Source organism: Lycorma delicatula, chromosome 3 (genome assembly GCF_047948215.1).
Source record: "Lycorma delicatula isolate Av1 chromosome 3, ASM4794821v1, whole genome shotgun sequence".
Taxonomy (NCBI): domain Eukaryota; kingdom Metazoa; phylum Arthropoda; class Insecta; order Hemiptera; family Fulgoridae; genus Lycorma; species Lycorma delicatula.
This window is the reverse complement of record NC_134457.1, coordinates 174,687,467-174,703,262: the sequence shown is the minus strand read 5'-3', so window position 1 is coordinate 174,703,262 and position 15,796 is coordinate 174,687,467. Positions and strand designations below refer to the sequence as shown.

The window sequence follows — 15,796 nt, the reverse complement described above, 5'->3', positions numbered from 1 at the left end:
AAAATAATTTAAAATAAAAGGATTCTTGTGGAAAAGAAAGAAAGAACCAGAGTTAAATGAAGTGAGAGACAAAAAGGAAAAAACGAGCACTCCAAGAAACTGAAGAAACCAAGGAAAACAAGAAAAGAAATGTTGTTGGTGTGGTCCCTAGTAGACTGCTTCGAATTAAAAAAATAAATTAAAATTATTACATTTACAACATTTTTCAATGTTTGTATATTTATATAGTTTTAAGTATATATTAACAAAATTATATTAATTAAATTCTTTTATTTAATTTTTACGTATTTAAAATATGAGAGCTGCCTTGAATAGTATGCTGTGTTGATGAAAAAATCGTTCAAATGAAATCCAATGAAAAGAAACATGCGTCATGGTAAAAATAAAGAAAGAAATGCAGGTAATTATTGTAAAGAAACTACTAAAAGCCAGACGTTTTCCCCCTTCTACCTTTTCTATATTCGCATGAAAATCCTTATTAAATGTCATAACGATATCTTAATGTATTTCAACATGCAATAAAAATATTCTAACGGTTATCTTGATATACTGTTAATCAACATGCTAAGGCTAACCGAAATCCAGGATTTAAGTAGCTCTGTAAACAACGGCTTTGTTTTGTTCACCACAGGAATTCGCTAACATCACTACTCTATTTTACATTTTAAAATTCAAGTTAGATTGTTTTATATTATTGCTTAAAACTTCTTAGTCTACCTTCTTTAATAATATTTTATGGTTTTACAACTATCAAATTTCCTTTTTCATATGAAAATTCCAAAAAACCTAAGTTCTGGTAAATTTATTTTGTAACCGGTTTTCTAGTAAAATTTAAACACGACTAATTCACCGCGTCAGAGAAAAAAAGTTTTAGTTTCAGTTTTGAAGTTTTTTAAGTTCGTTAAGTCATCCTTATCACCTTGTTTCGAAACCGTTGGATGATTTCAACTTTATCTTTACAAGTAGTCCTCCATCCCAGTACATTCGTGCAATGTTAATAATAAATTTGTCTCCTCTTCTCTTTGACGTGATTCTTCAAGGTCAATCAAAGATATAAATATAACTGTAGGTACCGTACCACGGTATCAACTGGACGATACTCTCCTCCAGTTGAACCGGAGGGCAATTATTTCTCATTACGGTAACTCGATTTTGCGGAATTGACTTTCACTCTACACCTACCCAATCATTCGTTGATAAGGTCAAGTGCAGCTTGCGTTTTGCCCGAGGCAAAGTCGGGATCTCCATCTACCGCCAAAATCGCTGTGTAGTCTGCGAAGGACAAAACTGTGATATCTTCAACACAGAAAGTATATATCAAATTTAGAATCGGACCTAAAATAGAACCCCGCGAAATCCTGAAGATTGTGTATACAGATAATTCCTGGTTATATGTGACTTGAGAAAACCACCCATCTAGATACCTACGTAACAAGATTGAAAAGAAAACTGGGAAGTCAAATTTTATGAAATGCTTGTTGAACGTCTGGGAAGGCTGCCAAACACCCAAACAGTAATCCTTTCTTTCTAGGCACCCATTGATCACACTTACAATTCTTTGAGTCTACTTGATGGACAAATAGCCGACTCTGAAGCTAAACTGTTGATTAAAATGTAGTTTAATCATTTACAATGTGAAAATTTTGATGGTAGATTCTGTTAATAGCGTTGGCTAAAGTAGTACTAGATTAATTAAGACAAGGTTTATGAACTTATAAATTTATAATAATTCGTCTATAAGAGTTAATGTACTTAAGGTAATTTTGAGCTCTTTACTTTAATCACACATGCCCCAAAATTGGCCCTAATCACGACTATCTCCAGTAGCTCATACAGTTTCATTATATCCGTAATACTATACAAAACTAAGGAAGATGGCTTTACACCCTCTCTCTGTTCAGATTGCTCCAGCGGTCTTATTCACGGGAAGATGTTCAAACTGGATAGGAAGTGGCAACCCGTTATAAGAAAACTGAGAAAAAGCATGTCACGCTCTAGGTGTTCGCAACCGTTTGCCATGGTATGTTGTGTAGTTGAGAGTTCATCACTTCGCATTCCCCTTCACTGCCCGAGATGTCGTTAAAATCATTAACAGATTCGTTCTCATTAACTTGCGACACTAAGGCGACTAAGCCTTCCGGAGGTCCCTGATCAAATTATTCATCGGGCCTTGCTTCCTGTGGTTTTGAGAGACGTTGTTTACAAGCGCGTTACCATCGTCGTCATGAATAGCAATCAGCTGGTTCTATAACAACTTTAGAAAATAAGTTATCACTGCTCTCTTTGCCAATCAGTAAAAACTCACTATATTGAAAAATGTAAAAAAAAGCTATCCGTACCATAACAATGAAGATTGCTCCACATTCTTACTTTTGTTTGATATACCATTCCAAATTATTTATTAAAAAAATATGGCATCAATAAATAAATTGCAATTTATTCTCTCACAAACAATTATTTTATAACTGAACAGATACAACTGAGTAAACCCACCGGGTTGGTCTAGTGGTTAACGCGTCTTCCCAAATCAGCTGATTTGGAAGTCGAGAGTTACAGCGTTCAAGTCCTAGTAAAGACAGTTATTTTTACACGGATTTGAATACTAGATCGTGGATACCGGTATTCTCTGGTGGTTGGGTTTCAATTAACCACACATCTCAGGAGTGGTTAAACTGAGAATGTACAAGACTACACTTCATTTACATTCATACATATCATCCTCATTCATCCTCTGAAGAATTATCTAAACGGTAGTTACCGGAGGCTAAACAGGAAAAAGAAGAAGATACAACTGAGTAACAAATTATGCATAAAGTTAAATATACAATTTAATAGGAACCATTTATTATCCCACCTTCTTTATTATTTGCAGTTTCTTCGTTTTCTTTTAATCTGATTCGTCTTCTTTCATTTACTATCTGTAGACAAAAAAAAACAGCATTTTAGTCAAAAATGGAATTGAGTATAAAAAAAAGTTTTGAGGCTCATACTCATAGTTTCGTGATAAGAACAAAATTATGCTTAAGTGGAGGTAAATGACATAATTTTAATCTTAAGTGTAGTTTCTGTAACGAAATAGAAATAATTTTTGCTGTAATTGCAAACATTTATTCAATTTCTTAAAAGGATTTTTTTGTGTAAAACTTGCATTTGTAATATAAAGAAGAATTTATACATTGTGCAAATTTTAATGGTAGATTTTAATGACGGCGGCTGTAACTGTAAGAAATAAATTAAAGCAAGGTTTATGAACATATAAAACACTGTTAATATAATTGAATGACAATTAAATGATGATTTTCATAACAATTTTTAATTATATATATTTACGTATATATAATATCTATTTATTTATAGTTTATTATATTTTTGTTTAAGTTATTTTAGTGTTGTATACTAATAAAAATGTTTTGTTTATATTACAACTAAACACATGAGTAATAATATCAGACAAGAAGGATGTCAGAATGTAATAACGAAAATAAAAAAAAAATTACGTTACGCAAATAAAAAGAAAAATCACCACTTAGCAATGCAATAAATAGCAAAACCAATCGGAAATATCAAAAGAATGGTTAACAACTGTATGTACAATCTAATATTTAAATATTCAAACATTTTTATTTCCCACCAAATATTTTTTCCATGCACGAGTCCAATAATAAGTATCATATGAGACTTTTTCTTTCCTCCAAATAAACTTATGAATATACTAAATTTAATTCTTACACTGCTGACCTGCAGAACATACAACTCTGTAAACAGAATCTTAACACATTCAGTAGTGAGCACTTGCAGGCGCGTGGTCTATGCATACAGGAAACCTGCTGGCCACGCACATACGCGCGATAGTACAGCGGTTTTTTTATCCCTACTGGTAGGGTCAGCGTGTTAATGTTGACTTAGTATCGTATGTTAGCACATCAAAAATATTACATTTTGTTACCGCGTAGTTTGTTCGTAGTTAAAATAAACCAGTTTTCTTTTTGCGCGAACTTACTGCACTTATGAAAGAGAATAGATTTATTTTATAAATTATTTGTATTTCAGTTATTGCGGATTATAAAAATTATGTTTTACTTTTATTTTATAACTATATACTGCTAGTATTATTTTTTCATTGCAAATTAATGCTTGCTTTTTGGTGATTATTCATATCCTTTAAAATAAAATGTGGGTTACATAAATATTTTTAATTTTATTATTATTATTCTTTTAAAATAAAAGCATTAAAATATATAATATATAATTTGATTATGTGTTTAAAACATAAATAATATAGTTATTTGTTTGTCAGATCTCTCTAAAACGTTCAAAGTTATTTAAGTAAAAACTAATTTTCAGGTCGTAAATAAGTCAGATGATAGATGAAATCAGATAAAGATAATCTGTAAATTAATTTAACTAACGCAAAAGTAAACTAAAAACTTTAAAATCAGTTACTGACATATGGAATGAATTGTAGATTTGTTGCACGTAAATTTAACACCGATTTTTTATAAGTAAAATCCACAACTAAGGTCTTTATTTTTTTCATAAAGGAAGAAATAAATTATTTCTATTTAATTAAAAAACTAGAAGATTAGTTAACATAAATTACCAGCATGAATAAGTAATAAATTTACGAATACGCTCAACCACGCTCGAGTGAGTAGTATATCACGCACGGATGATGTAAATCCAAAGCTTTTTCGTCTCTCGTGCGCACCACCCACTAGCGCGGTGTCGTATTTTTCGAGTTTTTAAAACGTTTTATTTTCCAAGACATATATAAATGTTGATAACCATATACTTAAGTCAATTAAAAACAAAAATCTAATTCAGCACAGAAGGTTATTACATCGATGAAAAGCAAGCAGTGAGTGTGTTTTAAGCATGGACTTAAATGTGCTCCACAGAATATATCAGGGATCCTACTTTCCAAAGTCGATTATACACCCTCAACTGCTTGGTAAAATGCAAAGCATAATTGGTTTTCCTGGGCTTTAACTATGAATGTTTTTAAAGGGATTAAAAAAGAGCGACTTTGTATATCGCTTTGTATTGATACAAAACTCTTTGTATAAGATTTGTTTAGGAATATTGCTGTCGAATACCGGTCTTTTACTAATTATGCCAATACATAAAAACGGGAATCTCTTTTAGCCTGAAGGAAAAAACTCGATAACTGAATTTAGTGCTCATCGAAACAATATATATGTAAGCTTTACAATAAGAATTTTTTTCAAAAAAACTTACGTGAGTATTTTCAAGATACTAAACAAAAATATTACAAAACGGAATCCGGTTTACGAATCCTTAATTCACTTTTGAACTCTCAGTGAAAAATAAACTAATTTAACATAGTTGGTATTTATAAAATAATCTGAACTTCTTGTTGTTACCCAGAAAGTTGGTATTCCGTAAATCCCCAATTTCATTTACGTTTATTTGGAATTTGGTTGTCAAATACTATAAGTAAAGTTAATAATGTTTACAAATGTGAAACTAAAACTTTTATATACTTAGAAGAAGAACTTCTTAGTTTCAGACATTGATTTTACAACGACACAACATCACTATTGTTTGTAAATCTTCGGCTCAAATTCGAAATTAGGTTATCTCCTACTTTTCAAACAATAGATTCTGTTGAATAATCCCCATAAATAGACCCCTCATCAACTGAAATAAAAAACAAAAAATCTGAAGCGTTTAGAAAATTTTTATTTATTTTTTTTTAAATTTATTTGATTAGTTCATGATCATTCATATGAAAAGCTTTAGCGAAGACGATGTTAACAGTATCAATCTTCTGTTTCTGCAAGATCAAAACGAATCCTCTAAAGGAAATTCAGGGTATTTGAACGAGAGTCTGAAAGGAGTATTTCAGAAAAGAATTTATGTCGTTAAACTGTCCCTCTGAGTTTATATTCATGAAATTCCGATCTTTCAACATAAATAAGGTTCTTAAATGTTTTCACAAAGTTCAATATTACCGTTAGACGTAATTAAGTTTACTCATTTTAACAGCTTTTTAAAATATATATTTATCTTTAAATATTCTTCAGCCTAAGGAAAAAATTAGACTTCAAGCATAAACTTAAAATATAGTTAAGAGTTTAATGGAATATTGAGAGCAGAACTTTGCATTGCAGCATGAAATTAAATTTTTGTTAAAATATCTACGAAAACGTAAATTATTTTTTGTAAAACTAAAAACCTGAATTTATTTTTCAGTAAAAGATTGGATATGAAAAATATGTGTACGTACTTTACTGTTGAATTTTGTCAAAAACAAAAACTTGACCGCATCTTCGATATCGTTACTAAAGTAATCACGGAACGTACAAAAAATAATAATGTAATCGTACGAAAAAGGCCACTATTCTTTCTAATAGCAAAGCCCAACGATCGAACTCTTTTTGTTTTTAAAAATGAAAATTCTGTTTTGTCTTTTTTTAATAGATACCTCTAATTTTACACTGCTTTTTAACTTTTTTGTATTATTACCTTTTCAACTAAAAAAAAAGAAATTCTTGTTACCATCTGATAAGATAGAGAAGATTTAGTAGTTAGTAGTGTAAATCTGTAAATTAACGTCACTCACTATCTACTAACAGGAGAATCAACAAAAACAACATTATCACTACCCGTATTAAAATCATTAGCTACGAAATAATTCTTTCATAATACAAACTGTAATGTTCTGCAGAAGTGGTCATATATAAATCCTGTAATACTCCACATAAAATAACAATAATTTTAATAATAGTAATAATTTTAATTTTTTTTTTCATAATAATTTTTTAATTGTATATTTTTTTAATTGTAATATGTAGTTATAATAATAAATTATATACAATATTATTCTATAATAGTGTAGAATAACATTTTATATTCTATAATATAACATAATTTATTAATAAATTGTTTTATTCTGTTTTTACCCTTTTTTTTTTTTTTTTGATTGAATATTTTATAAATTTCGTTTCATCTAATATCTATTTAAAATCTATCACATTATGGTATTTTTTTTTTATTTTAGTAAACTAACTTCAAAACTCTTATTTGTAATTAGTTTCTGTAAACGTTATTCATACCAGTTTATTCCGAATCAAATTCTCTATAAAGCTGTTTTTTAAACTTTTATATGTTTATTACCCATTTAACAAAGTTATTTTATTCCAAATATAAAATAGTTCGTCTTTTGATCTCCTTCTTTTATATTTTACCCAGATTTCTCAAAAGTAACGTTGTAGGATTATTTTTCACTCTCTAACGAAACGTTTCCGAACCTATATTTGTATGAACTTTCTTCTTTATTTTCACGAGTACAACATGTCCTGAAACTTTATTACATTCTTCATAATCACAAGGTGATTATTGAGAATGTAACAAAGTTTGTGTGTGACACGTGGGCACACGCACACCTCAATTACTGTAATAATAAAAGTAATGTTGTATTAAGAAAACTTTGGAGTATAGAAATTACTATCTATATATATATATTGTTATTCTTCATATTTTAAAGATAAAGATGACAGACATCTATGTTCCACGTCCAGGGCGGCAACAGCTGTACCTTTGTACATCACGTATAGCTGGCTAACGGGGTTCCGAGTAAATTCCTCGGTTATGCTTTGCTAAGTTTGACCTGGTTCCAACTTCAGGTCACTAAACTGACTGGATTTTTGGCTACCTGCAGGAAATGGAATAACAAACGATTTTGGAAATGGATTTATACCACTCTTAGAGCTGGCGATGTGGCGGCCAGGGTCAATGTTATTGCAGGTGTAACGGAGACCCTTCCGTTATCCACATGCCCCCTGCGATGGCAAGCATGTAGCAATGGTGCCCATGTATGTCGGTGCATGGGAGGTCTGAAAGCTTCGGTGAGTAGGAGCCTGGAGTCAGTGCAGAGACTGCGCATCCGCTCTCTGCCAGGACATATGCCGGTTCCACCGGAGTACCGGATCGGACCTCCAAGGTTAGTAGCCCTGGAGTGGGGGTATACCCCGGCGGCTAGCCTTGCTACAGAAGGGATCAATGTTCATGAATTTTCCTGAACAAACCAACGTGGCAGAGGGTGCACGTAAACACCCTCGTTTAGAACCAGCCGTTTCGCCTGAGGCAAAACGGAGAAAAAGTGCGGAAAATAGAAGGATAGAGATTGAGGCTAGAAAAAGCTTACAAAAAGCTTTTTTCAAGAGCAGTAATACACCGAAACCTAAATATTTGGTCATTACAAAGGAGGATGGAAATTTTTCGAGGGTGAGTCCTTTTCTCATCGCTCGGGAGATAACCAAATGCGCTGGTGGACCTGTAAAAGAAATAAGGAAGACCTTCATGGGACTACATGTTGAGACTGTAAATGAAGTACAGTCTCAAAAGATTTTGGGGCTTTAAAAGATTGGAGAACTGGCTGTACATGTCGATCCCCACAGTACGCTCAACACCTCAAGAGGTGTGGTCGTCTGTCGGGATATTCTAAATTGCACGGAGCAAGAAATTGTTGAGGAGTTGTCATCACAGGGAGTAATTGAGTGTCGCCGATTGAACATGAGGAGGAATGGCGAAGTCCTACCTTCAGCCTCTCATGTTCTCACATTTAACCGGCCTACCTTGCCGGAGAAGATTAGAGCGGGGATACATCGATTGGATGTGCGGGCATTTATCCCGCAACCAATGCGATGCTTCAAGTGCCAACGTTTTGGCCACACCGCTATCAAATGTGAGAGAACGCAAATATGCGTGTGCGGCGAAGAGGTGCATGAGGGAGAGCCGTGTAAAGAGCCCCCTGCATGCATCAATTGCAAGGGACAGCATTCATGTAGATCCAGGAATTGTCCTGTCTACAAAGAAGAAGTAGCTGTGCAGGAAGTTAAAACCCTGCAGAAAGTCAGCTACATCGAAGCCAAAAAGATTGTTAACGCCCGCAAACCTAGAGCAACAACATCTTATGCTCAGGCTGCGGCTACTGTTCCTGCTCCTGCTCCGATTGCTGTAGATGAGGCTCAAATTATAAATAAACTTGCGCCTACTTTGGCTAACATGATTGAGAGGATCATCGAAAACAAGATGAAACCTTTTGGCAATAAAGAATTTGTTAAGCCAAAGATAGTGGTACAGCCTGCTGAAGATAAGTCGATAAAAGTGAAAGTTGCTCCTCCAGAAAAGAAAACGGACACCAAACCAGACTGTCAAGTCCGTCTCAGCGAGATTCTTGATGAAAAGAAAAAGGTGATACCTACAGAGTCTGTTATGGAGGCTCCCAAGCCTCCTGTAACTGAAGTGGCCTCTAAGCCTCAGAGGCCACAAAAAATCACACAGGGGGGGGGGGGGCGAGTGTCCCCCCCTCCCACAGGCGGTGACCGGTGCGACCCCCGTGTTGGGGAGCGGCCAGGTTGCCGCCTCTCAATCGGCGCCTGAAACCGGAGCCGATCCATGCCCGTCGTCGTCGGCGGCTTCGGTGGTCTCCGATACGGAGACCGGAAGCCTTACAGGCGACGACCTTCTCCGCGAACACGATGCTGTTCGTAGGATGGAGAAGAAAAGGAAAAAGGGATGGCCGAAAGGAAAACCCAGACAATAATTTAATTAAAAATTAGCGAGTCGATTGTACAATGGAACATCAATGGATGTTTTTCAAACATCCATGAGCTCCAACGCTTGGTACATGACGTAGACCCGATTTGTATATGTCTGCAAGAAACGCATTTCCGCCGAAATGAAAATTTTAAATTAAAAGGATTCGATATATTTCGGCGAGATCAACCGCCAAATGTAAGAGTTAGAGGTGGAGTAGCTATATTAACATCGACTAGAGCTACCACCGAAGCGGTTGTTCTAAACACAAACCTACAAGCGGTCGCCGTTAGAATGAAGCGTCCGCTCCAGGTCACTGTCTGCAGCATATACTTGCCGTATTTTGATTGGAATAAGGATGACATAGCAAGACTAATTTCCGAGCTTCCCCCACCTGTTTTACTGGTGGGTGACTTTAATGCTCATAATTCTCTTTGGGGATCAGATCGAGTAGATCCCCGTGGAAGAGAACTGGAAGGGTTCCTGATGAATTCAGAACTTATTATTTTAAACGACGGATCAGAAACCTTTTTCAATGCCAGAGATGGATCGACGTCCTGTATAGATCTTGCACTTATAAGCGGATCGATAGCACCAAGGTACAGCTTCCATGTTATAGATGATCTGCATGGAAGCGATCATTTTCCGGTACAAATTGTAACTGATGTTACAAGAACAATATATCCCATCCCTAAAAGATGGTTATTTGAGAAGGCAGACTGGACGAGCTTCACAACTAGAACGATACTCCCAGAAACAACTGGAGTTATCGGAGACGATGTCGACGCCATAACAAATGCAATAATTGAGTCGGCATCGAGATATATTCCCAAAACATCTGGGAAACTTACGAAAAAACCCGTTCCATGGTGGAACGATGAAATAAGTGAAGCTATAAAAAGAAAGAAAAGGGCGTATAACGCCTTTAAGAAGCGTCCTAGTATAGAAAATCTTGTTGCCTTTAAGAAATACAGGGCGTATGCAAAACGTCTTATGATAGACTCGAAAGAACGATCCTGGCAGCAATACGTGTCATCCATCGACAAAACTACTACTGCATCAGATGTTTGGAGGAAAGTGAAGGCGATTTGTGGGCGTAATGATTTTGCTCCCATAACTAGCCTTCAAGATGAAGATGAAATAAAAGACACTCCATATGAAATTGCAGAGCTGTTATCCAATCACTTCGAAAAGGCCAGCAGAACGGCCAACTACGAGGAAGGTTTTCGAACCAAAAAAGAAGAACTCGAAGGTCTACTAAATTTTAGAACTGAGTATAATTACTCATATAATGTACCATTTAAAATGGAAGAACTCGCGAAAGCGTTGGAAAAAGTAGGTAACACAGCTGCTGGTCCGGATGAAATCCATTATAATATGATCAGGCAGCTGAATACCACTGCAAAACGCAGATTATTAGAACTTTATAATAAAATTTGGCGGGATGGAACGTACCCGCAGCAGTGGAAAAAAGCTCATGTTGTTCCAGTACCAAAGAAAAATAAAAATTTAACAGACCCCCAATAGCTATCGTCCTATTTCTTTGACGTGTGCTATGGGAAAAATACTGGAAAAAATGATTAATAATCGACTCGTCTGGGTTTTGGAAAAAGAAAACCTGATATCACCGTATCAAGCAGGTTTTCGGCAATACCATTCTACCACTGATCAAATGATCAGCTTAGAGGACATTATATATAACAGCTTTATTAAAAGGAAACATTGTGTCGGAGTCTTCTTTGATCTTCAGAAGGCTTTCGATATGACCTGGCGTCATGGTATAATGCTCCAGATACATGAATGGGGCATTCGTGGCAATCTGCCTATACTGCTCAGCAACTACATGAATGACCGTACCTTCCAAGTACGCGTCAACAATGAATATTCATGTGAAAGAATCTTGGAAAATGGCATACCGCAGGGTTCGCCGTTGAGCGATACCTTGTTTACCATTGCCATTAATAAATTGATACTAGCCATTCCAGTAGAAATCAGCAAAAGCTGGAATAACGGATTCCAATTCTCACCAGAGAAAACGTGCTGTGTACACTTTTGTAGGAAGAGAATTCCTCATCAAAGTCCTGCGTTGACAATTGACGATAATCCAATACAATATAAAGATAGCGTAAGATATTTAGGACTAGTATTGGATAAATCCCTTACATGGGGATTACACATACAGGACTTGAGTGATAGATGCAAAAGAGCCCTAAACATTATAAAATGTTTATCGAATTTAAATTGGGGCTCAGACAAAGAGACATTATTGAGATTGTATAAAGCATTGGTTCAATCTAAACTAGACTACGGATGTATCGTATATTCATCCGCTAGAAAGTCGCACTTAAGAAAGTTAGACGTAGTTCATAATAGCGGAATAAGATATGCAACAGGCGCTTTCCGCACAAGTCCGGCGGTTAGTCTAATGTCTGAAGCCGGAATAATGCCACTACATTATAGAAGAGAGATCCTTTTGTTAAGATATGCAGCAAATGTATGGGCTTTCCCTGCTCATATAAATAATAAATTGTTCACGAATCATCCTATGGCTGCAGTATATGAACATCGTGCTACCTATTCCAGACCAACCGGAATTAGGTATCACGAATTAAGAAGAAAATATGAAATTGCCATACCAGAGACACTAACAATTTCTACGAGAGAAATACCGCCATGGCTCTTGCCAGCGGTAAATACAAATTTGGATCTCTCTCAAGGAGAAATAAAAAAGAAACCAGCAGTGATCATCCAGCAGGAATTTTTAGCAACCGTCAGTAGTTACGAAGAACATATTAGAATTTATACTGACGGTTCTAAAACCGAACATGGTGTTGGATGCTCGATATATGTAAATGAAGAAGCCCACTCTTGGAGACTGCCAGATGTGGCCAGTGTCTACACGGCAGAACTCACTGCAATTCAGCAAGCTCTTCGCTACACTGAACACTATTGCGAAGAGAGAGTGCTAATATGTTCCGATTCATTAAGTGCACTCGTCGCAATTCGGAACAAGAACATTAAGGATGTCCTAATTGCAAACATCCTGTCCATTTTATACGTACTAAAACAACGAGGACAGCGATGCGTATTTGTATGGACTCCAGGGCATGCTGGTATTACAGGTAATGAAATCGCAGATGAAGCTGCCAGAAAGGCAACAGTCTGCGATGACTTGGATGCATTTCCTGTAAGAGTGGCAGATGTTAAAAACCGTCTAACCAACATAGTAAGAAACAAGTGGAACGCTGAATGGAGGAGTTTAAATACAAAATTAAACTCGGTTAAAACTTCTCCTTATAAATGGAAAAGCGACTTTAAGTTGACTCGCCGTGAACAAGTAGCGGTGACCAGACTTAGAATCGGTCACACGCGATTAACAAATTTATATTTGTTAACCGGCGAAGTGAGACCAATGTGCGGTGTTTGTAATAAAACACTGACAATCAAGCATCTAATAGAAGAGTGTACCATATATGAGGACCTCAGAAAGAGGTTCCGTCTTACAAATAATATTAGTGCTGATCTGGATAATGGAAATGAAGAAAATATAGTTGCATTTTTACACGCCAGTGGACTTCTTAAAAGTCTATAAAATGGAAGTTTAAAGCTGTGGTAAGAGATACTCTAAGCGGTAGTTTTATATATACATATAAGGGAGTCTCGAAGCGTGGCACGTATAGTGACGGGAGGTAGCCCTCTTGCCTAGGCCATTTTGGCTCACCTGCATTCAAGAGCAGTGAGTCGGGGTGTGTCCGATGATGGCATGGGGGACCCTCAAGGGTGGATTGAGGGCGGGAGGCTATGGGTGTGCGCTGTGCATGCCTATGGCCTGATATAAGAAGGATTCAACTGCCACGGCACCCTGGCACGACTGATATACTGCTCAACGGCGGTTCTGGTCGCCCCGAGGGTGCTTAAGCAAACTATAAATGAGACTTCGTAGAAGAAAGAAAGATATGGTATTGATTAGTTTAATTTTAATTTTAAGTTCATGGTCTTTTGAGAACCTATCTCAAATTTTAATATTGGGGCCCTTTACACCCCGTAAGTGTTTGTGATTGTCCTTGTCTTTCATGTTTTAATGTTTATTGTGAAGTTTGTGTTTTTAAATAAAATGTAAGGGCCCTTTACACCCTTACATATGACGATCCTGATGGAGATAATAATTTCTTTTAAAGAATGTGACGAGGGCTAATGACCTTAGCAGTCGATGCCCGTAAAAATTCAGTTAAAAAAAAAAAAAAAAATAGATGACAGATTTTGTACCGATATATTACTGCAGAATGCTAACGTAAAAAGCTGTTTAGATAATTTTAAGATATTTTGTAATTAAGCTACAATAGAATAAAAATTTATTTTAAAATAAAAAAAGTTTATAAAAATGGAACATCTCAGTACAACATTGTTATTTCATCTAATCATAAAAAATCAATTATTTTATACTTATTTGTTATTTTAAACAATTGAGAATTATTTCACTTTTACCTAACGAGGAGGTACTGCAGTTAAAATTATCTAGACACAATAGTGTAAAATAGTATTTATAATGATAATAATTCTTCAATGGAGTAATCTCCTCAAATATTTCTACTTTAAATAGGAATATAATCGTTTTATAATTGTAGTTGCCTGAAAGTAGAAATCTGTTGTCATTTCATTTTCATACATTTTTTTAACAATAAATTAAAGAGGGATACTCTTTTACAGTTTTTCGCCATTATACTAATATTAAAAAAATATTTATCTTATATCCACGGTAAACGGATATCACAAATGTGTATTTTCCTTATTATCGAAAAATATATAATACTGTATAATACTTCTACCCGTTTTCAACGTTTTTAAAAATAATATTTCTTCAAAATTAAATTAACCACATTAACTTTATCCATTTACTTTTTTTCTATAAAACGTATATTTAAAAAAAAAATTTATTACAAATAGCTATAAAAATAACTTTATGCCTTCAAATTTTGTTTGAATTTCACCGCATATGTAAATAATAATTTATGTTTAATAAAAATTTCATTAATGTGTCTGATTCTTTTTTATACATTTCTTAATTGCCTGAAATTACGTTAATTAAAAAATAAATTATCCTAAAGCATAGAACCCAACACTGGCAAGATTCCCCAACTTTTGCAGCTTTATATAGAGTAAAATTCATATGTTTTTATATATATTTTTAATACTTTTCTATTAATCATTGTCTCTCAATATAAACTATAATTTATCAAGGAAATAAGACAGAAAATATATACTGAAATTAAAGAATACTAACAGCAATCCAAAAGCTAAGATTAAAACTATTATTCATTCCTATAGACTAGATTATTCAACGTGACAAAAGGAGATAGGATTCCACATGAAGAAACGCTTTCATTCCAGGATTGGTACGAAATGTTTTTTAATTATATTATTATAGTTTTCAGTTAACGATTGTAATTATTTTGAACGGGTTTAAAAATAAGTTCTTGCAATATTGCACTTGCTACAAAACATTTCCAAAACAAATAACTTTAAAAAAAATTAAAGCTGTATATTTATACATTCAATCATTTTTTTTATCAAACTATTAACAAAACCAGAGTTTTATAATTGTTATCTATTTTAAATTAAAATAATATTAACATTTTCAACAGACCACATGTTTAACTTTCATAGTTAGGAAGTCCTTATTAATTTAAAAAAAATTCTTAATATTGTAATAATGATATTTGAAAAAAAATTGTCGTCATTACCGAATTCAGAAAACTCTGGAAGTGTATGACTACGTAATCTCTTTCCCTTCTTTGTCTTAAAATAAATAAAATTTGTCCACAACCATGGTTGGTACAGTCTTTTGATTAAAGAATCTAATGAGCTGTAAAAAAAAAACACATAAAAAATGGATATTATTTTTTTAATTCAATTACATCTAATTTATCTTTTATGCAGAGTTTATGTAAATATCAGTAATACATAATAAAATTATTTTTGAACTCATTATGTCTGTTATTAACTTACACTCTTTATAATTTTAATAATTACTATATCATTGTGAAACTAAAATACTCCAATTCACTGTTGCAAACTGATGAAATATTACGATATGAAAAAGATTTTCCTTTTTTTTAAAATTATTTCCTCTTTCTGTTCTAGTTAGTAACATCACTCAATAACAGACATATTTTGCATAATAATTGCATTATCCAGTGGAATAATAAGTTACATTCTTATTGCAGATGAACAA

At 34.1% G+C, this 15,796-nt stretch overlaps 1 pseudogene; it reads right to left on the bottom strand.

Annotated features, from left to right (window-relative positions):
• Window positions 1-15,796, bottom strand: part of LOC142321252 (cytochrome P450 4C1-like) — a 68,860-nt pseudogene that overhangs the window by 12,338 nt on the left and 40,726 nt on the right.